Source organism: Xylocopa sonorina, unplaced genomic scaffold (genome assembly GCF_050948175.1).
Source record: "Xylocopa sonorina isolate GNS202 unplaced genomic scaffold, iyXylSono1_principal scaffold0326, whole genome shotgun sequence".
In the NCBI taxonomy this organism is placed as follows: Eukaryota; Metazoa; Arthropoda; class Insecta; order Hymenoptera; family Apidae; genus Xylocopa; species Xylocopa sonorina.
The window spans coordinates 250521-271930 of NW_027490397.1; the positions used below are offsets into that span (position 1 = coordinate 250521).

The window sequence follows — 21410 nt, forward strand, 5'->3', positions numbered from 1 at the left end:
CCAGAGGAGGCTCCAGCGAGTGTCCAAAAATTGCCAGACTGCGGCCACCGACGAGGCTCTTGCGTGGGTTCTATCAAACAGGACCGCGGCCTCGAAATAAAAATATACGAGTCCCAAAAAAGACTTAAGTAGAAAAACTTAAGTAAAACGTAAACATACAGGTGAATAGCTCGAAGCTAGTCATCGCAAGGGTCCCAGCTACCTGCCGAACGCCGTAAAGGGTGCCGCAGGTAGACCAGGGATACCCTAGTTCGATGTTGGAACTCGAAAATCGTCGGCGGACGATCTACAACACACTAAAATACTACACACGTATATCCTCGGCAGTGTTCGCTGCAGAAAAGATATACCTCACACATACAAACAGGAACATAAAACAGAAGCGGCTCTAGCGTGCGTCTCCCTTGCGTATTAACCGGAAAATCGGAAAACCGGAGGCCGCGGCCCGGGCAGGGCAGCGCTGGTGCGCGATGATGGGGAGCGACGACCCTACCCCCCCCCCCCCCCCCCGAAACATAAAAAAGCACCACGAGGCAGAGCGGCGTCCGACGCGCGCCGATGGGAATCGACGACCCCACCTTTACTCGAAGTAGGAAGCGTTAACCCCCCTTTTCTCGAAAAATCATGATGGCCACATCTGGTTCTAAATATTCCGGAGGTAAAATAGCCCTCCGTGCGGATCACCGGGTGAGAGCAGGACTGGGTGAGGTTATCGTGGCGATGAATAGGTCAAGGCGGGAGAAAAATCTTCGGCCCGTGACCTCGTCCCCTGGTGTTGGCCCCATTGTCGAGCAGCATAGCCGCCCGGTAACGCGCTCGATGACGGCCACCCTCAGGCTTCATCGCCATGCCGCGGCTGGGTGTACTCCTGCGAACACTTTGGCGCGGCCTCAAGGTTACAGCCTTCGCGCTGTCCAAGTCCGCCTAATTAGATGCGACGAGGAACTCAGGTCGGATTCGGAATCTCCGGCTGAGTCCAAAGTAGAAAACCGCGAAATCGAATAAATATAGGCGAATATTAGCGCCGCGATACCGCCCGGACCGCGACCCAATCCGATCCCATCGCAACCGCGACCGCGACCGCGACCGTACCGACGTCGACGCAGACGTCCGCGTCCGTAATTGCGTCCACGGGAATTAGAATCCTACAGCTGAATATGCAGCATTCAGCTACAGTATCAGGAGAGGTGCGTCAGCTCGTAATCCAGAAGCGTTTAGACGTCCTGCTATTACAGGAACCATACAATAGAACGCTGGGCTCGAGCCACACCGTGAGCGGTTTAGGAATCGGAACGAAGGTGGCGGCCATCGGCTCACAATACCCGTGGGCGGCGGTCGCCGTTTGCAACCCTCGATTCGAAATGGTTTTCGTCTCGCAGCTTAGCACCCCGCACTCTGTTTGCGCGGAGGTGTTGGCGCCCGGCTTCTCGGTATACGTCGTGTCATGCTACTTCCAGTTTAGCGACGATATCGAGGGGCACCTCAGGCACCTCGAAGTGGTGTTTCGTTCCCTGAGGGGGCAGAGGCTCTTAGTTTCGCTAGATGCCAACGCTCGGTCGTCACTCTGGGGGCCGCAGATCACAGACGATAGAGGAGCTCAATTCGAGGAGCTCATTCGAGCGTTTGGCATGGAAGTTGTGAACGATGTTGAACAGCCGCCTACCTACTGGTCGACCAGGGGTTCGTCTTTTATCGATGTTACCCTAGCGTCGCCATCCATGCTCCCCTTTGTTCGGGGCTGGAGGGTCAGGAGTGGCTGGGTAAACAGCGATCATAACGCCATAGATATCGGGCTAAGAGTGCCGAGAGCCGAAGCGGCGGGACGGGGCGAAGCGAGCACTCGGTTCGACACTCGTCGGGCCGATTGGGAGCTCTTCTCCGAACGCCTGGCCGATCAATCTAGATCGAGGCTCGAAACCTTAAGGCTCGAGTCTATGGCAGAAGTCGAAAGGATGGCAGAAACGCTCACAGAAGTCATCTCCGATGCCTGTGCCGCGTCAATACCACGGAAAAGAATTTTTAGAAAGTCCAACCCGTGGTGGACCCGCGAACTTATGAAATTAAAGAAGTCCGTGTACCGTCTACGTCGCGCCCACCAGGAGGAAAGAGAAGAAACCGCTCGCCATGAAAAACTACGAAAGTATCGCACTTCTTTGCGAGAATATAGTAGGAAGGTGAAGCGGACGAAACTCGAAAGCTGGCAGCGATTCGTAACGTCGAACGGGAACTCGGGGCCCTGGAGTATCGTATATAAACTCGAGGCGAACAAACTTCGAGTCGAGAGAGTACTCAGTACCCTCCGGCGTGGTAGTGAAACAACGCATGATAGCCGCGAAACCGCCAGCTTGCTCCTGAGGGTCCACATTCCAGACGACCGGGAAGTAGAAGACACGCCGGCGCAGCGTGAAATCAGGGAGAGTGCACGCATCGCACCCGACACTCCCGACGCCGCTCCCTTCACGGAAGCGGAAGTCGCGAGTGCAGTTAGGACATTCAATAATAAAAAAGCACCAGGACCCGACCACATCGAGGTCGGCGTGCTGAAGGCCACTGTTAGAGTCATCCCCGGTGAAATTACACGGCTTCTCGACGGATGCCAATACAAGAGGCACAACCAAATCTAGGGAAATTGACAAGATTGAATGCATTCCTTTACGAAGATGGAATCCTGAGAGAGGGTGGTCGATTGCACATTCACCACTACCATTCTCCCAGAAACTCCCCATAATTCTGCCGAAAACTCATGTAACTATACGTATCATTATAAACGAACATCTCACATATTTACACGCTGGAAACCAAACAGCATTATACAGCATAAGCTGAAAACATTGACCCATTGACAGCCAAAGCCAAGTCTGGAAAGCAATACGGGGTTGTGATCTTTACTGCCGCACCAACCCACCAGCAGTCAATTACTGTATGGGCAATCTACCGAAAGAACGCATCACCCAATCTCGACTCTTCATCAATGTAGGCATCAATTATTGCGGACCCTTTTTCATTAAAGAGCGGCAATACCATAATTATAGAAGAAAAAAGAATTATGTGGTTGTTTTCGTCTGCCTGGCAGTAAAAGCTGTTCATCTCGAAATTGTCCACGACCTCACTAGTGAAGCTTTCATCGCTGCTCTACAAATATTCATCGCAAGACGGGGATTACGCATAAATCTATACTCTGACAATATCTCAAACAAACTTAGTCGGAGCAAATAATGAGTTTCAAGAGATTAAGGAGTTACTACGTTCAGAAGAACACCACAAAGAAGTCACGTTATTTTTATCAAATCAATCAATCAACTGGCACTTCATCGCACCAAAGGCACCATATTTTGTAAGCCTCTGGGAGGCCGCAGTAAAACCCTCCAAGCACCATTTAACGAGCGTTGCAAAAACTGAGCTGTTCGCAATAGAGAAATTTACAACCCTTATAACCCAAATCGGAGCTATCCTTAATTCCCGCCCACTCACTCCAATTTCCTCAGATCCAAATGACCTGTTAGTCCTCATCCCGGGACATTTCCTAATTGGCGGTGCTCTCACGATTCTACGGAAACACAACTATATGAAGACACGCAATCCAATTGTTCATCTAGTTGGCAACATGTCCAAAAGGTGCGATAATGCCTTTGGACTCGTTGGCATCGCGAATATTTAAACGAGCCCACTAGCCGCATCAAATGGACGATGTGTAATCATCGGATTACGTAGGGAACGATCTTCCTCCTTAGACAGAAGAAAACACGCTGTCCATGCAATGGCCACTAGGACGAGTGATCTAAACCTATCCCGGTTTTAATAGCATCAAGCACGGAGTCACCGTTAGGACGGTTTCGAACACGTTTGACCTAAGTGTCAAAAAACTTGTTCCACTGCCGATTCAAACAAAGGGAGGAGATTTCGCGGAATCCATCAAGGATGCAACTCATCCGAAGACCAAAGCAACAGTAAGTACGTAAGCACACGATCACACATACACACACTATTACCTCTTATTACATCACATATTCATTTAGTTGCTCACTAGCCTTTCAACGGGAGGAGGATGTCTTGCGGAAGACATGCTTCTCATGCTATAATAATTAAACCGTTCATCCTTATTCAGCCACTTGTCATACTTCACTCAACGAAACATCTGATTGCCAGACACTTCATTTCACAAATCCTGCAATAACACTAGCCGACACGTTGCAGTAATAAACTCGTAATGCAACAGGATGTCGCACCATCATAAATATCAAAATTAAGTATTCGTAGTGATCTTTCAAATTGAATATACCATATATCTTGCTGGCCGCACCCTTAATCACTCCTCCACACGAATTTACAATAAAACATTCTGACTTTATCGATTAAGAGCTTAGTAGAAGTTCGCATTCAGGCACATCAAAAAACATGAAAAGCACTCAACCTCTGTCAATTTATTTTAAGTTAAATATAATAGTTGATCGTTGAGATACCGAGTCAACTCCAATTGTATCTACCTACTTCCCTATTACTGTAACACAAATTAGGGCGTACTTTGCAACGGTGACGAATACGTTCGTGACGAAGATTTAAACCCATCGTTAGCTCAACCGAAAATAAGCCTCATCATTACGTGTACTCAAACACAATGCGACAGCACAACTGGTTTCATCGCTTGAACATGAGTAAGCTGTAATATTTAATGCATAGCCATATGCATATCTACTTCTACACTTCAAAAGAATGTGAATTCTGCAGTTCCTTATAACGATGTGGGGCTTCATATGGTCTACCTGTTAAAGCAATATGGATCGAATGCTCCATGCATTGCGATGGCGCTTCTCATTTCTGTGCATCGCATAATGCTCACTTGCTTCAACAGTTCTAAAGAATGCGATATCTACAATTTTATGCAGCGTTCTTGAGTTTGACATTGACTACAATCAAAGGAGAAGAGTTCTAATGCTCCACGCATCGCCATTGCGTATCTCAGTTTAACACTACAAAGTAAATAAGCTCTAGTGTTCTATGCATTGCATTAAGCTTACCTCCTTCTACACTTCAAGAGAATGTGAATTATACGATTACATGCAACGGGTTGGCGCTTCAAACTGCCTGCCTGCCGATGCAATAGATTTCTAATACTCCATGCAATGAGATGTAACATCTTATTTCAACGATTCGAAATAAGATCTTTGCAATAGTCTATGCACAGCATTATGCCTATCTGCTTCTACGTTTCAAAGGCATGTGTATTCTACTGTTCTATGCAACAAGAATTCGCTTCATAATACTTGCGCGTCAAAGCAATGAAGTTCTAATGTTGCATGCAATTTAGAAAACGCACCACATTCCAAAGTTTCAAATTGATTAAGCTGTAATCTTGTATACATAGCATTATGCTTAGCTGCTTCTACTCTTCAAAAGAATGTGAGATCTATAGTTCCATGCGACAGGATGGAACCTCAACCTGTCCGCCTGTGGATAAATTAAGTACACTTTACAGGGATGTAAATTCTACAGTTCAATGCATCGGAATGGCGCTTCATAGTGTTTGCGTGTCAAGGCAATGGAGTTTACATTATTATATGTGAATTATCCATGCAATGCGATAGCGGATCTCAATTCAGCGTTTCAAAGTAAGGAATCTGTAATATTCTATTAGTAACATTATGATTATCTGCATCTACTCTTCAAAATAATGCGAAACATACAGTTTCATGCAAGAGAATAGCGCTTCATAATATCTGCGTGTCAAAGTCGTAGAGTTCTGATGCTCCATGCAATGCGTCTGTGCATCGGATTTCAAAATTTCGAAGTCAGTAAGCTGTAATCTTTTGTGAATATAGTTATGCTTATCTGCTTAAACACATCCAAAAAAAAGTGATTTCTACAGTTCCATAAAATGAGATGGCGTTTCATAGTGTCTGCGTGACAAAGCAATGGAGTTCTAGTGCTCCATGCAAAGCGATGGCGCATTTCATTTCAACATTTCAAAGTAAATAAGCTGTAATCCTCTATGCATGGCCTTATGCTTGACTGTTTCTACACTTCAAAACAACGCGAATTCTATTGTGCCTGTCTGCGTGTGAAATAATTAAACTTCTACTGCTCTATGCTATGCGACGGCGCATTTTATGCTATATTTTTCTAATATTATGATATTATCTATTTACCTTGAAACGTGAACATGAGGTGCGACATTGCATTGAATGGAGCAGTAGAACTCCATTGCTTTAAGAGATAGCCACTATGAACCCCCTTCCTGTAGCACATAACTGCAGAATTCACATTCTTATGAAGTGTAAAAGCAGATAAGCGTAGCGGTATTCATAGAAGATTACAGCTCACGTACTCTGAAACGTTGGAATAAGATGCGTCATCGTATTTCATGGGGCAGTAGAACGCCATTGCTTTAGACGCAGGCAATGCGAAGCGCCATCCCGTTACATGGAACTGTATGATTGACATTCTTTTGATGTTCGGAAGCAAATAAGTATAATGCTATGCATAGAAGGTTACAGATTACTTACCTCGAAACGTTATAATTAGATGCGCCATGACATTGCATTGACAATTAAAATTCCGCTGTATTAACACGCAGACATTGTGATGGCCCTTGTTGTTGTATTCTTTTGAAGTACAGAATCAGTCAAGCATAATGATATGCATACAGGTTTACGAGATGCGACATCGCATTGCATGGAGCAGTAAAGGTCTAAAGCTTTGACACGCAGACACTGTACTGTACTTTACCTATACGCGTTGCATTTAATATCTTATCTACTAACTGTATTGCTTCGATACGTAGACATCTAGAAACGCTATTCCATCGCAAGGAAGAGTGGGATTTACATTCTTCTGAAGTGTTGACGAGATATACATAACCGTGTGTGATAGCATACTTTATCGGTTGTTGGTAACTCCAGTCGTCGATAATTTATGGATTATTAACTACAAGCAACAACAGCCAGTATCACAAAATTATAGTAGGAAGCTGGAAATAATGGGTGATGCAATGTACACTTATATTTTTTCAAAGACAGTAAATCTGTTACTAATCAGTCTTTAATCGATGTGGCAATACTAAAAAACTAAAGGAATGTCTGATTTTACCCATTATGCATGTAATCCAGGTGTAAATAATTAACTAAAGGTTAATATGTAAATTTCGTAAATTTTAAAGGCGACGAAGTTGGTACACGGTTTTTGGATCTTAAAAATAGTAAAGGGGTGCGGCAGCTAGAGGAGAACCTAGTCAACCACTAGGTACAACATTAGCAATGGATACCCAAAATTTTTTCGCAATGCTTTCTCATAAAAAAAAATATATTTTTTACATTTCAATTAATTAGAAATGCAAAATAATTTTACTAATAACATAATATTATATATCTTTCGGAGAATTAAAACTTGCATGGACAAAGCTGTAATGGAAAAGTTGAAAATTAGCGGTGATCTACGAAAAGTAATGAAATTAGAGAAATTAATGGTCAATTTAAAGTCGAAACTTTCTTTGAAAAATTAAATACCGTCTTCTTAAAAAAAACCGACATATTAACTAATTAAGGAAAAATTATTCCTACTTCTAAAAATTTTGTTATTTTTTGTAAAATTTTAATATGATAATATAAAATATTTAAAATATTAGAAAAAACTAAAGTGAAATATATTTTTATATATTTTTGTAATACATTTTGTATCGCTAAATGATAAGAATTAAATAAATTACAACAATTTGAAAACATTTATTCATGTAGATTGAACTTTACTCATACATTTATAATAAAATGAACATAGTTATTCATATCTAATATTTTCTTTGGAAACAATGTGCAAAGATATAAAGTACATTGTTATTATAGTTCTAGCTGCTTCATAAGTTCCGAAAATGATAAAATGGACCAACGCTAGCAAAAAGTCTAATGTTCCATAATTATTTTATAGTTGAAAGATTATCAAGTTTTATGCCTGGATCGATCCTTATATATATGTATAACTGCCAAAATGAAATGAGATCGCGAAGTGATATTTACACACCTGCGTGCTGCAATTTTGACGTATTTAAATTTCTGATAAAAGCATATAAATATTTATAATCTAATTATCAATTACAAATGGAATTCTACAAGTTATCCATGTAATAGCCAATAGATATACAGATCTTGATGGATTTCGTATGTACGTGCGCGTGTGTGTGTATGCGCGCGTGCGTGTGTATGGTAGCAGTTGCAGAAAAACTACATAATAGATTTCATAGTTTCGATTCTAGTAAATCGAGGAAAATGACATAAGATTTTCTGTAAAATATCAAGGGGATGTTAAGTTGCTATTGCACTGCATGCAGCGTTTTTCACTGGAAGAAATTTTTTTCCAATGTGTCGACTCCAAATTTATTTGAATTGTTCTCGTTTAGAAAATTAAAACTGAATTACACATCCCTTAACATGGCATGCCAGTAACCACGATACCCAACAGATCCAAGGTTCCTTTATCTGCGATTAAGGCCTGCTTTCTCTGTTTCCAATCTTCTTTACGTTGCGTTACATTCTTAAGACTCTTTGTAAGTTACAAAGAACAGAAACGGTACATGGATTATAAAAGTGTAATAGTTTCATTTATATAATCTTGAACATTTTAAATCCGTTTACGTTACTTTGCTTGCTGTATATGTTTATCGCCTGGCGCTGAACCAACTACTACCGCCATCATCCCATTCTAAAATTTAGAAAATCCGCCAGATCTAGTGAAACCTTGCTTAAATTGTAAATGTGTTTTTACTGTATCCTGCAGAAATGAAATTACATTGACAGAAGTACCAGCTAGTTCTCCACGCCTATTTGAATCAACATTAAATCACCTTGTTAAACAATAGTATATTAAATGCGACATGGACTTTTAAATTTGAATTTATAAACATCTAACAAATAAATATGTTTTTCTTACTATTCACTTTCTATTCTGCCACGGAATTCTTTCTATCCGTTGTCATTTGCGTGCCAACCGCTGGCTGTTGGAGATATTGTAGTGCACGAGGCAGACTTGTTTCTTATCATCGTCAAGGAGATGGATTTTCACCCCCACCCTTTTTGAATTTTGTTAATTATTGTTGGGAATTTTTGCCGTTTCTGTATCTCTGTGACCGCATTGTGGATTCAACTTATGTACGATCTTTTTGGTCTTCATCTTTTTTTACATGTAACATTATGTATGTAATGCACGTTTGTTATGTAATGCTCAGATTTATAATCCTCAGATTCTCTTATTCTTTGGTAAAACAACTTATTCGATTAATATATATTTATTAGGCATAGATATAAATAATAGGAAAGTGTTATTAAAACGGTATTAAATATGTTGTAATTATATATTTAAGGTCTGAAGGTGTAGATGCAATTAGTGTCCGATGTTTTACATGATCCAATTGACGTATCGAGCGAGACTATGAAATATGAGAATATTTTACTATCCGTCGACCCCTTCCCATGTTAAATGAATGATTAGTTCTGCAAGACAAGAAGCCTGAATTAGTGAGATCTTTGCGAACATAAGCAATTTGTAAGTAATACATTTTTTCTCTTTGAATATATAAATTCCTGTTTTATATCCATTTCGGTCCAATTCTGTTATAGCTTTTGAGCAGAAGTAATATTGATTATACCTGGTATTTGCAATAGTTCTTTATTTAACAGATTTTATGAACGTAGAAGCATCATTTGTGAGATATATCGATCTACTTTGCAGTTCTATCAGTTTCTTTTTCTGCTCAATACTTTCTAGTCTCAGGTCCATATACTTATCGTTTATCACCATCATATATGTTGCGTAAGATTATAATAAATTTCTTGTCCATAAATTTTGCGGATATTTCAATTAAATTTCCTTTGCTTGAAAAAACGGAAATTAAAAACGAGTGACACGTACCATTTTTTGGAAACGTTGTATCGTAATTTGCATCTGACTGTTGTGAAAGGCACGCACTTTACTTAACGTTTGGAATGATTCGGTTAGCGGAGTAAAAAAATATTCTACTTTCGAAATTGTCGGCTCTTGTAATTCTAAGTCAAATATATTCATCTGCCGACATCGTGAACACTGTTTTTTGGCTAAATTCCAGAAAAACAAATATATTATAAGTAATATAATAAACATCGTAATATTAAATTTAATTTTGTTCATCGTTTCCTTGTTGGACACATCCATAACAATATACAGGGTGGGGTAGTAATAATTAGCACCTCAGGTATCCTCGAAACTATAAATTTCATAGAAATTTTTGCTGATATAAAATTGCACAGTACAAAGGTACCATCCGTTGATGAAAATAGTTTTTTTGTAAGTGGAGGTATGTTGGACATTTGAAGGTCACCTTCATTTTTTAAAATGAATTGGTATGTTTATTCTTCCGTAATACGATCGAGCATTTTAAAACGAGTTCAACGACCTGTTACATGAAGCCACTGAAGGTCACAAAAAGTAAAGAAAGGCGATAATACTTACGGTTTTGATAGTAAATGAAACATACGTATTGTAAACAGTGGTGGAAGGAAGTGAATAAACATTGTTCGAAGGGCATTTTAATAGTATACAGGATAAGTTAAACATTATAATATTAATAATGAAAAATCGGTTTGATCACGTTTGGTTAGGCTGTTCGATTGTCGTCCATTTTATAAATACTGAGCTGCGATTCCTGAGGACAGCTCACACAATTGTTGAACTACGGAAGATTAACATTATGAATTTTAATCAAAAGGTAACTAAATTCCATTAGATTGTAAACAAATGTTAATGTTTCATTTTAAATAGTGAGATTAAATACTCTTTACAAAACTACAAGAATGGATAGATTCCTCTCTGTTATTATTATTTCATAAAGAATTATAATTGCAATTATATATTTCATTACGATAAAAAATATTTCTCAGGAAATTCTAAATATTAAATTAAAGAACCAAGCAAAACATTTTCAATAATTACGAATATGAAAAATACTTGAACATTCCAATGGAAAGATGTTCTAAACAGGAGTTAGAAAAATCAAACAATCACCTTCAATTCCAGAATTTATCTATATGAGGTAAAATATTTTGAAAACTTTAATTACAGTCTTTAATGCAAGCAGTTGGACCGTATGTCGATTTTAAGAAAATTGATGAAAGTCAACCGTTTTGAAGTAGTCAGAATCTTTGTCGTTTGAACAATAAGTGACTAACAAATGACTGCATAAATTTCAGACTTATGAACATATGGATTAAATCTTATGCAGACACGTTTATAACCGAGTTACTAAATAATAATCAGCAGTAAGTAATCATTTTAAAACTTAAACGATTACACCTCGCATACATTTAAAAGTATTGCAAACGTGAAAAGTAAGTGGTTTATGAAAAACTCTTCTAAAAGAACGGACGAAGGCAATAGAAATCTTTGCTGGAGTAAACAAGTTCTAAAATTCTAAGTAACGCGATGGCCCTTATCTGCCTACGATTCATAGCAAGTAAGTTCTGAAATTCTATGAAATCCGATGGGGCTCATCACTATCAACGTTTCGAAGGAAGTTCTCAAACTCTCAGTTCTGCGTTTAAGGCTATGTATGTTCTATATATCTATGTAAAGTAATGGTCCCTATCAGTTGTGACGGAAACCTATCTACAGTAAGTCAGGGAAGCTCGAAGGGGTTAATTATTCAAATACTTTAAGGTGTAAAACGTACTTTAATCTAAAGCGATCTGTCGTTACAATGTATCCACTTACGTACAACATTTCGCGGGCTCGCGAACGCAAAAATAATCACCGAAACGGGAGGGTATTTCGAAACTGCGAGACTATAGTTTCTTGGGCGCCAGCTGCTCAGAAAGCACCAAAGAAATAGACTACACGACCCCGGGAAACTTGGGGCGGAACAATGCTCGAAACCTCGAAATGCTGCTCCTCTCGACTACGCCTAGCCGAGTACATACACTCGGGTCGCGGGATACTGAAGTCACGGCTTCTTTATTTATGGCCTCGAGGTGGGTTTAACTAACAAGGGCTATAGAAAACTACGCAACACGCCGCGAATGACCGGGGATCACCACCCGCTTCACGATATAAGATATAATATACAATATGCGATACATGAAATGCGGCATGAAAATAGGACGCTTTAGTGAATAAGCTCTCACGTTCTCTTCTTCAGATTCCTTGAATTCGCTGGTGATCCTCGGATCTCCTGAATCCTCTTCGGGGCTCCTTGGTGGGACGAGCTGTACGCTTCGGTATTGTTCGGGGCCATCGATCAGTGGATTTCGGCGATCACCTCTTCTCGCCCCCTCGGGTGTCTCACCTGCAGGACCGCTAGATTTTCAACTTCTCTTTAGGCAGTTAAGGGGGGGGGGGGGGGGGGTTGAGGTTATTCTCGCATCCCAAAGCATTATAAAGCATAGAAGCAGATAAGTATAATGCCATGCATAATTGCTTACAGCTTATTTAATTTGCATCGTTGAAATGAGATGTGCAATCGCATGGTGTAATGCTTTAGGTATCTATTGCTTTGAGACGCTGACAATATGAAACCCCATTCCGCTGGAAGAAACAGCAGAATTCACAATCGGTTGCTGTGTAGGAGCAAACAAGTATAATAACATGAATAGAAGATAACATGTTACATACTTTACCATCTTCGGAATACGGAATACCACCAAGGAAATACGTTTGTTTGACACGTAGAAACTGTGAAGCGCGATCCCGCTTTATGGATCCCTTCTATTGACATTCATTAAAAGTGTAGAAGCATATAAGCATATTGCTATGCATAGAAGGTTACAGGTTACTTACCTTGAAACGTTGAAAAGAGATGCGATATCGCATTGCATGCAGGCTACGAACTCTAGTGCATTGACAAGTAGACCCATTAAAGCGCAATTCTGTTGCATGGACTGCGGACTTCACATTCTAATGAAGTATAATATATCTGATATTATCTTATCTAAGCATAGTGCATGCATATAGGATTCCATCTTACTTACATTGAAACGCTGAAATGAGATGTGCTATTGCATTGCATGGAGCATTAGAAATATACTGCTTTGACGCGCAGACACTATAAAGCGCCATCTAGTTGCATAGAACTGTAGAATTCACATTCTTTCAAATCGTAGAAGCAGGCAGACATAACTCTATGCATAGAAGAATATAACTTACTTACTTTGGAACGTTGGAGTTATACAGCATCAGAACTATATTACTTCGATACGTAGACTTTTAGAAACGCTATCTCGTATCAAGGAAGTGTGGGATCTATATTATTTTGAAGTGTAGGTGCAGATAAACATACCGCGTTGCATTGAATATTACAACCTATCATGAAACATTGAAATGAGATGCGACATCGCGTTGAATGAAGTAACAGAACTCTATTGCTTCGACAAGTAGATATCTAAAAGCGCTATCCCTCTGCAAGGGAGTGTAGTGTTCACATTCTTTTGAAGGGTAGAAGCAGATAAGCATAATGCGATGCATAGAGCTTTACAACCTACTTACTTACTTTGAACCGTTGATACGAAATGCGATATCACGTTTTATGAAGCATTAGTACTGTATTGCATCGATTTGTAAACATTTAGATACGCTATCTCGTAGGAAGGAAGTGTAGGATTTATATTCTTTTAGAGTGTAGTGTGACGTCAGGCGTAGCGCCTGCCACCCATCAGCCTCTTTGCCGCCTCCAGCATCAATCCCTGCACGCAGGCAACCTGCCGTACACGCCTGCAGATCCAGCAACCAGCAGCGTTCGCGTGCGTGCTAGTGCACGCGCTCACTCGCACTTTTACGCATCGCCTTCTCGTTTCCATCTACGAGTATCCGCGCCTCCCTCGCATCGATGACTTCGTCTAGAAGGAAGAAGTCGTAGCCCGTCACCAGAATGGGGACTGTTCCCCATTTTAAGGAACCTCGAGACCAAGGCAGTCGAGGAACCACCTGCTAACAGCTGGCCAGGCCCGGCGCCGACGCAAAGTCTGTTCCACCGGGTAGTTTGACCGAGCTTGCGGCGGGCTAGACGCACGTACATTCGAGAATGGACTGGTTGCGGCCCGATACCGTACGTGTACCGTCGCGCAGCCGGCCGGGCGACCGAGGGTCTGCCACGTGCGCAAGATTGCGACGCCACAGGCGCCCACTCGGGCCGTAGACCGACGCGCAACGGGTCACGACGTTCTACTAGGGGAGAAGTGCACGACTACATCACCGGAACGTTCGCCGACGACGGCGTGCCGCTCGCTGTGGAACCGCGATGGTACCACCGGGGCATCGCGCGCCATCGGGAGCCAGTATCGTCGTCGATGAATCTCTCCATTTGATCATTTGGGTTTCTCAGGTTTACCCCTGAACGGTTTCACGTACTCTTGAACTCTCTCTTCAAAGTTCTTTTCAACTTTCCTTCACGGTACTTGTTCGCTATCGGTCTCGTGGTCGTATTTAGTCTTAGATGGAGTTTACCACCCACTTAGGGCTGCACTCTCAAGCAACCCGACTCTAAGGAGAGATCCTCCCGAAACGCGTACCGGTCGGTACGGGCCTGGCACCCTCTGTGGATAAATGGCCCCATCCAAGATGGACTTGGACGCGGTTCATTGTCTCAGGATAAACGGATCCTCCCGAACACTAGATTTCCCAGCGGCGGAACCGCCGGATTCAGTGTTGGGCTCATTCCTGTTCGCTCGCAGCTACTAAGGAAATCCTGGTTAGTTTCTTTTCCTCCGCTTAGTAATATGCTTAAATTCAGCGGGTAATCTCTCCTAATTTGAAGTCGTCTCTACGTGACGCACGAAATTCATTCGTGCCATCGAACTCGGTTACGGAGAGAAGGTAAAGAGATTCGTATGTATAATATATACAAGATGAGGAGAGAGCATCGGCGAACGGGGACGGCAGACGACGAAAAGAACTTTCGTCCATCTCCGACACAGCGATCCTTTGATTTACCGCTCGAGAAACCGGCGAGAACTACACGCACCTCTTCGTTGTTGTTCTCGTCGAGGCGTTTTGTGCACCTCGCCAATGTCTTTCGTGTGTCGGTATTTCTTTTATATAAGATTCGTAAAAAATATAAAAAAAATGTGAGACTCTCGCTAGACGACCAAGCTACTGGCGTTTCTTTAACATCCGTCCTCTTTATCATCGTAGCTGCGAACGATCAACACCGTTTATACTCTCCAGCGGTTCCAACATCTGCGCGTAACACGCAGACATCGAAACGGAGCGGCTCCTTTTCCCCCGATTTTATTACCCTGATCCTTCAAAACGAAGGACACGCCGAGTTGGAGCGCCCTCACGAATAACGTTACGACATTACAGCGCAACGACGGCCTATGTTCGAGTGACATTCCGCGCGAGAGATCTTTTTTTTCCCTCGCGGAACATGTTATACACACGCGGAGAAAACAGAGAGAACGGGTTATTTTCATCGAACACCCTGGGGCTGTACGAGGAGAACTTCGAACGATCGGATGCGCATCATCGTCCCTCGCGTTACGACGATGTCGCTCTCTCTCTTGTATATCTCTTCTCCCTCGACCGAGTATTCTTCCTCGGTCTTGCGGCATGAAAAAAATTCATTTTAAGCGATGTCGGGCGCGCGCATGTTCGTATCGTGCGCTAAAGGCAGGCGAAGGCGATGCGTGTGGCGGGTGCGCGAATTCGGAACGCGGAACAAAATCGGCGATCGAAACACGAAGCGGTTCTCCGTGGGCGATCGTCTGTTTAATGGACGACTTACGACGCCACGAAGAACTCACGCGAGTTCGTGATCGACACACCGTCGAGTTCCATGAACACGATTACGCACGTCGCACGCGCACACACGTTGCCAATCGCAGATTGCCTCAGCACGGCCACAGACGACTCGGACGAACGTCCAACGATCGCTTGTACGTCGCGTATCGCTTCTCTTCTTCCCTTTTTCGGTGCCGCCCGAACTCAGAAACGTTCGTAATTTAATTCGAGAATGAACGACGGCGGGCAGATTCGAGCACCGTGGGGAAAGAAGATTCGACGAAACGCAACGCAAGCAGTATTTTGGTTACGTGAACGACCCTCAGCTAGGCGTGGTTCAGGAATTGTATCCGTGGACCGCAATGTGTGTTCAAAATGTCGATGTTCATGTGTCCTGCAGTTCACACGTTGACGCGCAATTAGCTGCGTTCTTCATCGACCCACGAGCCAAGTGATCCACCGTTCAGGGTAATCGTACATGTATATTTTATTGATCTTTAAGTCTCTTGGTACTAAAGTTCGAACAAGTCGATACCCAATCGTCTCCAGTGAAAGAGACGCGGGCTTCGCCGAACCGTGGCGACTTTCACCGCTCGAAGGAGGTCGAGGCAACACGATATATCGGTCCTACGGATGAAACGCATACGCCGATGGTTGGCGCGTAATGTCTCCCTCAAAGTTACGAAAAATGCACACGCGCGTCCAGGTATGAAGAAAAAAAAATCTTTCAAAAATTCGTTAGGACTCCTCCGCGTACCAGCAGCCTCGAGGCGGTCTTTTTCCTCCCGACAAAGCGAAGCGAGCATAAATTGTTCGAGCTCGCAACGGCGGGATTACAGACTCTCGACAACGAGGACAACGGGCAACGCGGAATCGTCCCCCCTGGAATAAACGTGCGCGTCAAACTAAGAAGAAAAAAATCAAACACCCAGCGGCGTATTGCTTTCGAGATCGGCAAGACGCTCTCATTCGAGTGAACATAATAATGTTATCATCGATGGGACACTCGTCGCCTTCGTGCACAGTCTCGAGGCGGTCTATAAAAGCTTTCCTCGGCAACGCGAAGCGAGTATAAAATTATTCGATCTCGCAACGGCAGGTTTTTCTCAGAGTCTCGACAATGAGGCTTAGCGCGAGCGACGATTCGTCCCCTCCGAACAAACGACGACGACGACGGTCTCTTCAAAATTCCAATACCATCTAGTCGTGTCGATTCCAACCAGGCTGAGATAAACGAAAAAAATTCATACATTCGTTAGGACACTCTACCGTTCACCCCACACAGCCTCGAGCGGTCTATATTTTTCCCGACAACGCAAAGCAAGCAAGTAAAGTTCGATCTCGCAGCGGCGGGTTTCAAGACTCTCGACAACGAGGTTATGGGTGAACGGCACGGAACGGATCCCCTCTGAGCTCAACGGAACAATTCTGCGAGTGGAAAAACGGCAAAGTGCCAGCGGCGTATTACTTTTTGAAAAAATGGCATAAAAAAGCGGACCCGACGAGTTCTCGATTACGAGAACTCGAGGGGTCCGCTAATGTACCGTAAACAACGACCGGGTAAATGGAAAAAAAATTCGTTGGGACGTTCGCTGGTTGTACAAGCCTCGAGAAGCGGTCTATATATTCACCCGACGACACGAAGCGAGCATAAATGATTCGAAAGCTCGCAACGATCGCTGGGTGTCTTAGACTCTCGACAACCGAGGCTATTGCCGACGAATCGTCTCCTCCGAAAGGAACAGTACGATCGACCATCTTCAACAGGTTACGCGCGACGACACCACGCACGCTCCTAGCACGAATTCAAACCCCGTACAACGTGAAACTTAAACTCAAATCCTGTATAACTTGAACCTTAAAATCGAACCCCGTATAATTTGAACCTTAAAATCAAACTCCGTATAACATGAACCTTAAACTCGATACCCGTATAACTTGAACCCAGAATAACTTGAACCTAATATAACTTGAACCTCATCTAATAAAACCAAACCTAAAACTAGCCTCTTTTTAACGTGGGGAAATCCTCATGGATCTCCCGGAGCTGGAGAACTGCGGGGGTATGTCAGACTCTTACCGGCTAAAACCCCACGGTGACCGTCCTCGGCGCTGCTGGGAGGGGACCGGGAAATCTGGACGAAGACGTCCGGTCCCCTCCCGCGCCGGGATCCTCCATGGTGACTGGGAGGACCCCCTTCCCGGAGAGGAGTGTGGTCGAAGAGACATACTCCCCCGTCCGAGGAATGAGCGATGGCTGGATCACGCAGCCACCACTCCCGTCCCGGGGGACGCGTGCAATGGTTGGTACAATCCCCCAATCGCACCGACCGCGCCTCCCGGACGACACCCGTGCAAAGATGTGGGGCACGACCTAAGTGGTCCACCCCGCACGGGCGTCGTCGATGCCTCGGGCCAGGCGTGGCCCGGACGCACTAGGTGCCCCTGGTGCGTCAGACTCGATATCATGGCCCGACAAATGCCGAATCGTGGCCCCTGAGGCGTAATGGCTACCATCACGGCCCGTAGGCGCGGCGATGGTGGCGAAGTCCCGCCCCCCGAAGGGTTCTTGGGAGCGACCTCCACCCGAAGGTGGAAGACTCTAACCCCCCCCCCCCCCCTTCCGTGAGGCGGAACGGGGCAAACGTCTACGACGCCGACCCCGCAGGCGATGTCGAGCTGGCAGGGATTGCTCCCTAACCCGCTCGGCGGCTTCCTTCGCGACGATGACCTCCTCGCAAAAGGAGATCATGGCCTGCCAGACGCTCCCGCGACCAAGCATCCCCGATAGAATGCTCGCCAACGAGAGGTCCGGACCCACCTCCGCCGCTAACACCCAACGCGGCACCCCCAGGCTGGACACTCCTGAAGAGTGTGCCGCGCCGAGTCCTCCGCGGCGCCACGGTGGTGGCGGAACGTCAGCCGCTCGTTGCTACGACCTACCCATCTATCTAAGATGGGCAGGATCGCCTCGACGGTCCAATGGGTTCCGTGACGAGACAGATCGTCTCGCCACTTTGACATGGTGGACCGCCGGGCCTGGAGCCTAAGCTCGTCCCGACTTAATGTCTCCCCTGGCGGGGTGGAGTCCTGACGCTCAGGATGAAGACGCCCATAAAGGTAGGCGTCTTCGAGCGCCAGGAACTCTAAAGGTGGCAAACCCGCCAGGGTGGTGGCCGCCTCATAGGACACTGTACGGTAGCCACTTATGACGCGAATGGCTGCCGACAATGCGTCGGCTTAAATGGGGGTACCGTACAGTGCCACACTCCTCATTACACCACAGTAGAGGCAGCGCACCCGCTCGTCTGGACCGCCAAGGTTGGGCATCATGCTACTCAAATGAGTCGTGAGTTGGCCCAATCTGACGGTCAGACGAGCGAAGTGCGGGACGAAACTGCAGGAGCCGACCAGGTAGACACCAAGATATTTAATATCCTGGACCACCCGGACGTCGGACGACCCGATCCTCACCAGACATGGAGCTGAAGTGCCCCTCCTACGAGGATGGAAACAGACTATTTCCGTCTTCTGAGGGGACAACTCCAACCCCATGCCCCGAATCCGCGAGGCGATGGACGCAACAGCGACCTCCGCTCGACAGATGGTCCTCCCCAAGTCCCTGCCGGTGGCTAACACCATAGTATCGTCGGAGTAACACGTTAAGTGTACGCCTGCCAACAGGGAGACCCGCAGAGCCGTGTCCGTACCTCAGGTTCCACAATAAAGGGCCTAAGACGGACCCCTGGGGTACTCCACGGCTGATGTCACGCCTGACAAACCCATTGCGACCACCGTAAATGATGGCCCTGTCCCGGAGGTAATCACCGACCACCATCCGCAGGTGAAGGGGCACCTCGTGACTATCCAGGGCCCCGCGGATGGTCACCCACGAAAGGGAGTTAAAGGCATTCTGAATATCTAAGGATACTGCCAAAGCAACTCCCCCCCGGGACGTAGCCGAGTCCGAGAGGGACTTGACGCGCGAAATCGCGTCGATGGTCGACCGTCCCTCCCGGAAGCCGAACTGGCACTCGGCCAAGTTGGGTCCTACACGAGACAGGTGCTGGACAAGGCGACGCTGTACGATGCGCTCAAAGAGCTTACCGACCTCGTCCAGCAACACGATGGGCTTGTAGGCGGAGGGCGACTGCGCGACCCTGTTGTCCTTCTTGAGGAGAACCATCCGTTCACACTTCCACCGAAGTGGAATCGTCCCCGTCTGGAGGCAGGCGTTAAACAGCCTGTACAGACGGGGATCGAGGACGCTGAGTGCCATGACCCAGGCACCGCCAGGTATGCCATCAGGGCCGGGGGCGATGTTACGCTCGCTCATGCGTCTGACGGCATAGGCCAGCTCCTCCCCGGACACCTCCAGCTCCTGTGACCATAAGGCACGGTCGATGGTGTAAACGAGGGCCAACACCTCCCCAGAAGGGAACAGGGTGCCGACCACCAGCTCCAGGAGCGGAGGGTCCATCGTCTCCGCGAGTAGAGACGCCCATGGACGTAACTTGTCCATGACAATTTTATTAGGGCGCCCCCACGGATCTTCACGGAGCTTCGAGAGAAGTCCGTCCCAGGCCTGAGCCTTGGTACTCCTGATGACCAGCTGCAGCTGTTTCGTAAGCGTACGATATGATTATACAGCTGTGCCGTTCTCGTCGCGTCGGTTGTGTGTCGACGCCTCGCCCGGGTGTACTGGCGGCGAGCGACCCCGCAATCAGTGTGAAGGCGCTGTATAGTGTCATTCCACCAGTACACCGGGCGGCGGGGCGGATTGGAGCGGACACGTTGCATCCCCACGTCGCAAACAGATGACATGATGTCCGCGAACCAATCCGCCTCCGCGTTCACATCCACTGGCTCAGCCGGAACGCCCGGCCAGGCCACTGCGAGAACGGCCGCCATCAGGGCGTCCTCATCCAAGCCCCTAGGGGCCCACCTCTCCTGGTGGTGTGCTGATGGGCGGGTCGGGGGAGGCGTGGAGACCTATATGCGTATGTACGCATGATCAGAGAGAGTCTGCACGTCGTCGACCGCCCACACCGATACACGGCGCGCGGCCAGGGCGTTGACGAAAGATAGATCGACGATGCTTTCGTCCTGGTACCGTACGCACGTGCTGGCTGAGTCCTGATTTAATAACCAGAGACCCAGGCCAGCCGCCCAGTCCAATACCGAGTGACCCCTCTGGTCCGTCCTCGGGGATTGCCACGCGGATGCGTGAGCATTAAAGTCCCCGAGGGCGAACACTGGACGATCTGCGTGCGAAGAAACAATATTCTGCAGCTCGTCCAGTAAGATGTCGAAACGACTGAGGGGCCATCTCGGTGGCGCGTACACGCCCACTATCAGACAATCGGCCCAGTCGACCGCCACGAACCCGTGGCCGCGCGCAACGAGCGCTATCGGCTGGATCCGTGACGGGACCGACTGGGCGACCACCACGGAGTCCTCCAGGTCCCCAGCCCAGGACGGGCGCTGGAGAACTCGGCACGGCTCCGCAGCGACGACCAACTCAACCATGCCACCGCAGAGAGCCTGAACCATTAGGCCCTGTGCTGCAATGACAAGGTTGAGATTGGTCTGGATGATGTGACCGTGAGGAGGCGTGAACATTAGGCCGTGTCCATGGCGTCCCCCCGGCCAACATCATACATTTGAGCGGGATTTGCCGCCCGCTC

At 45.9% G+C, this 21410-nt stretch overlaps 1 non-coding gene across 1 annotated transcript; it reads right to left on the reverse strand.

The window, feature by feature from the left end:
* Nucleotides 1-16039: 16039 nt before the first annotated feature.
* On the reverse strand, nt 16040-16194 carry LOC143432471 (5.8S ribosomal RNA). Its single transcript, XR_013103038.1, has one exon. It is a non-coding gene; the product is annotated as a 5.8S ribosomal RNA (ribosomal RNA).
* Nucleotides 16195-21410: the final 5216 nt, after the last annotated feature.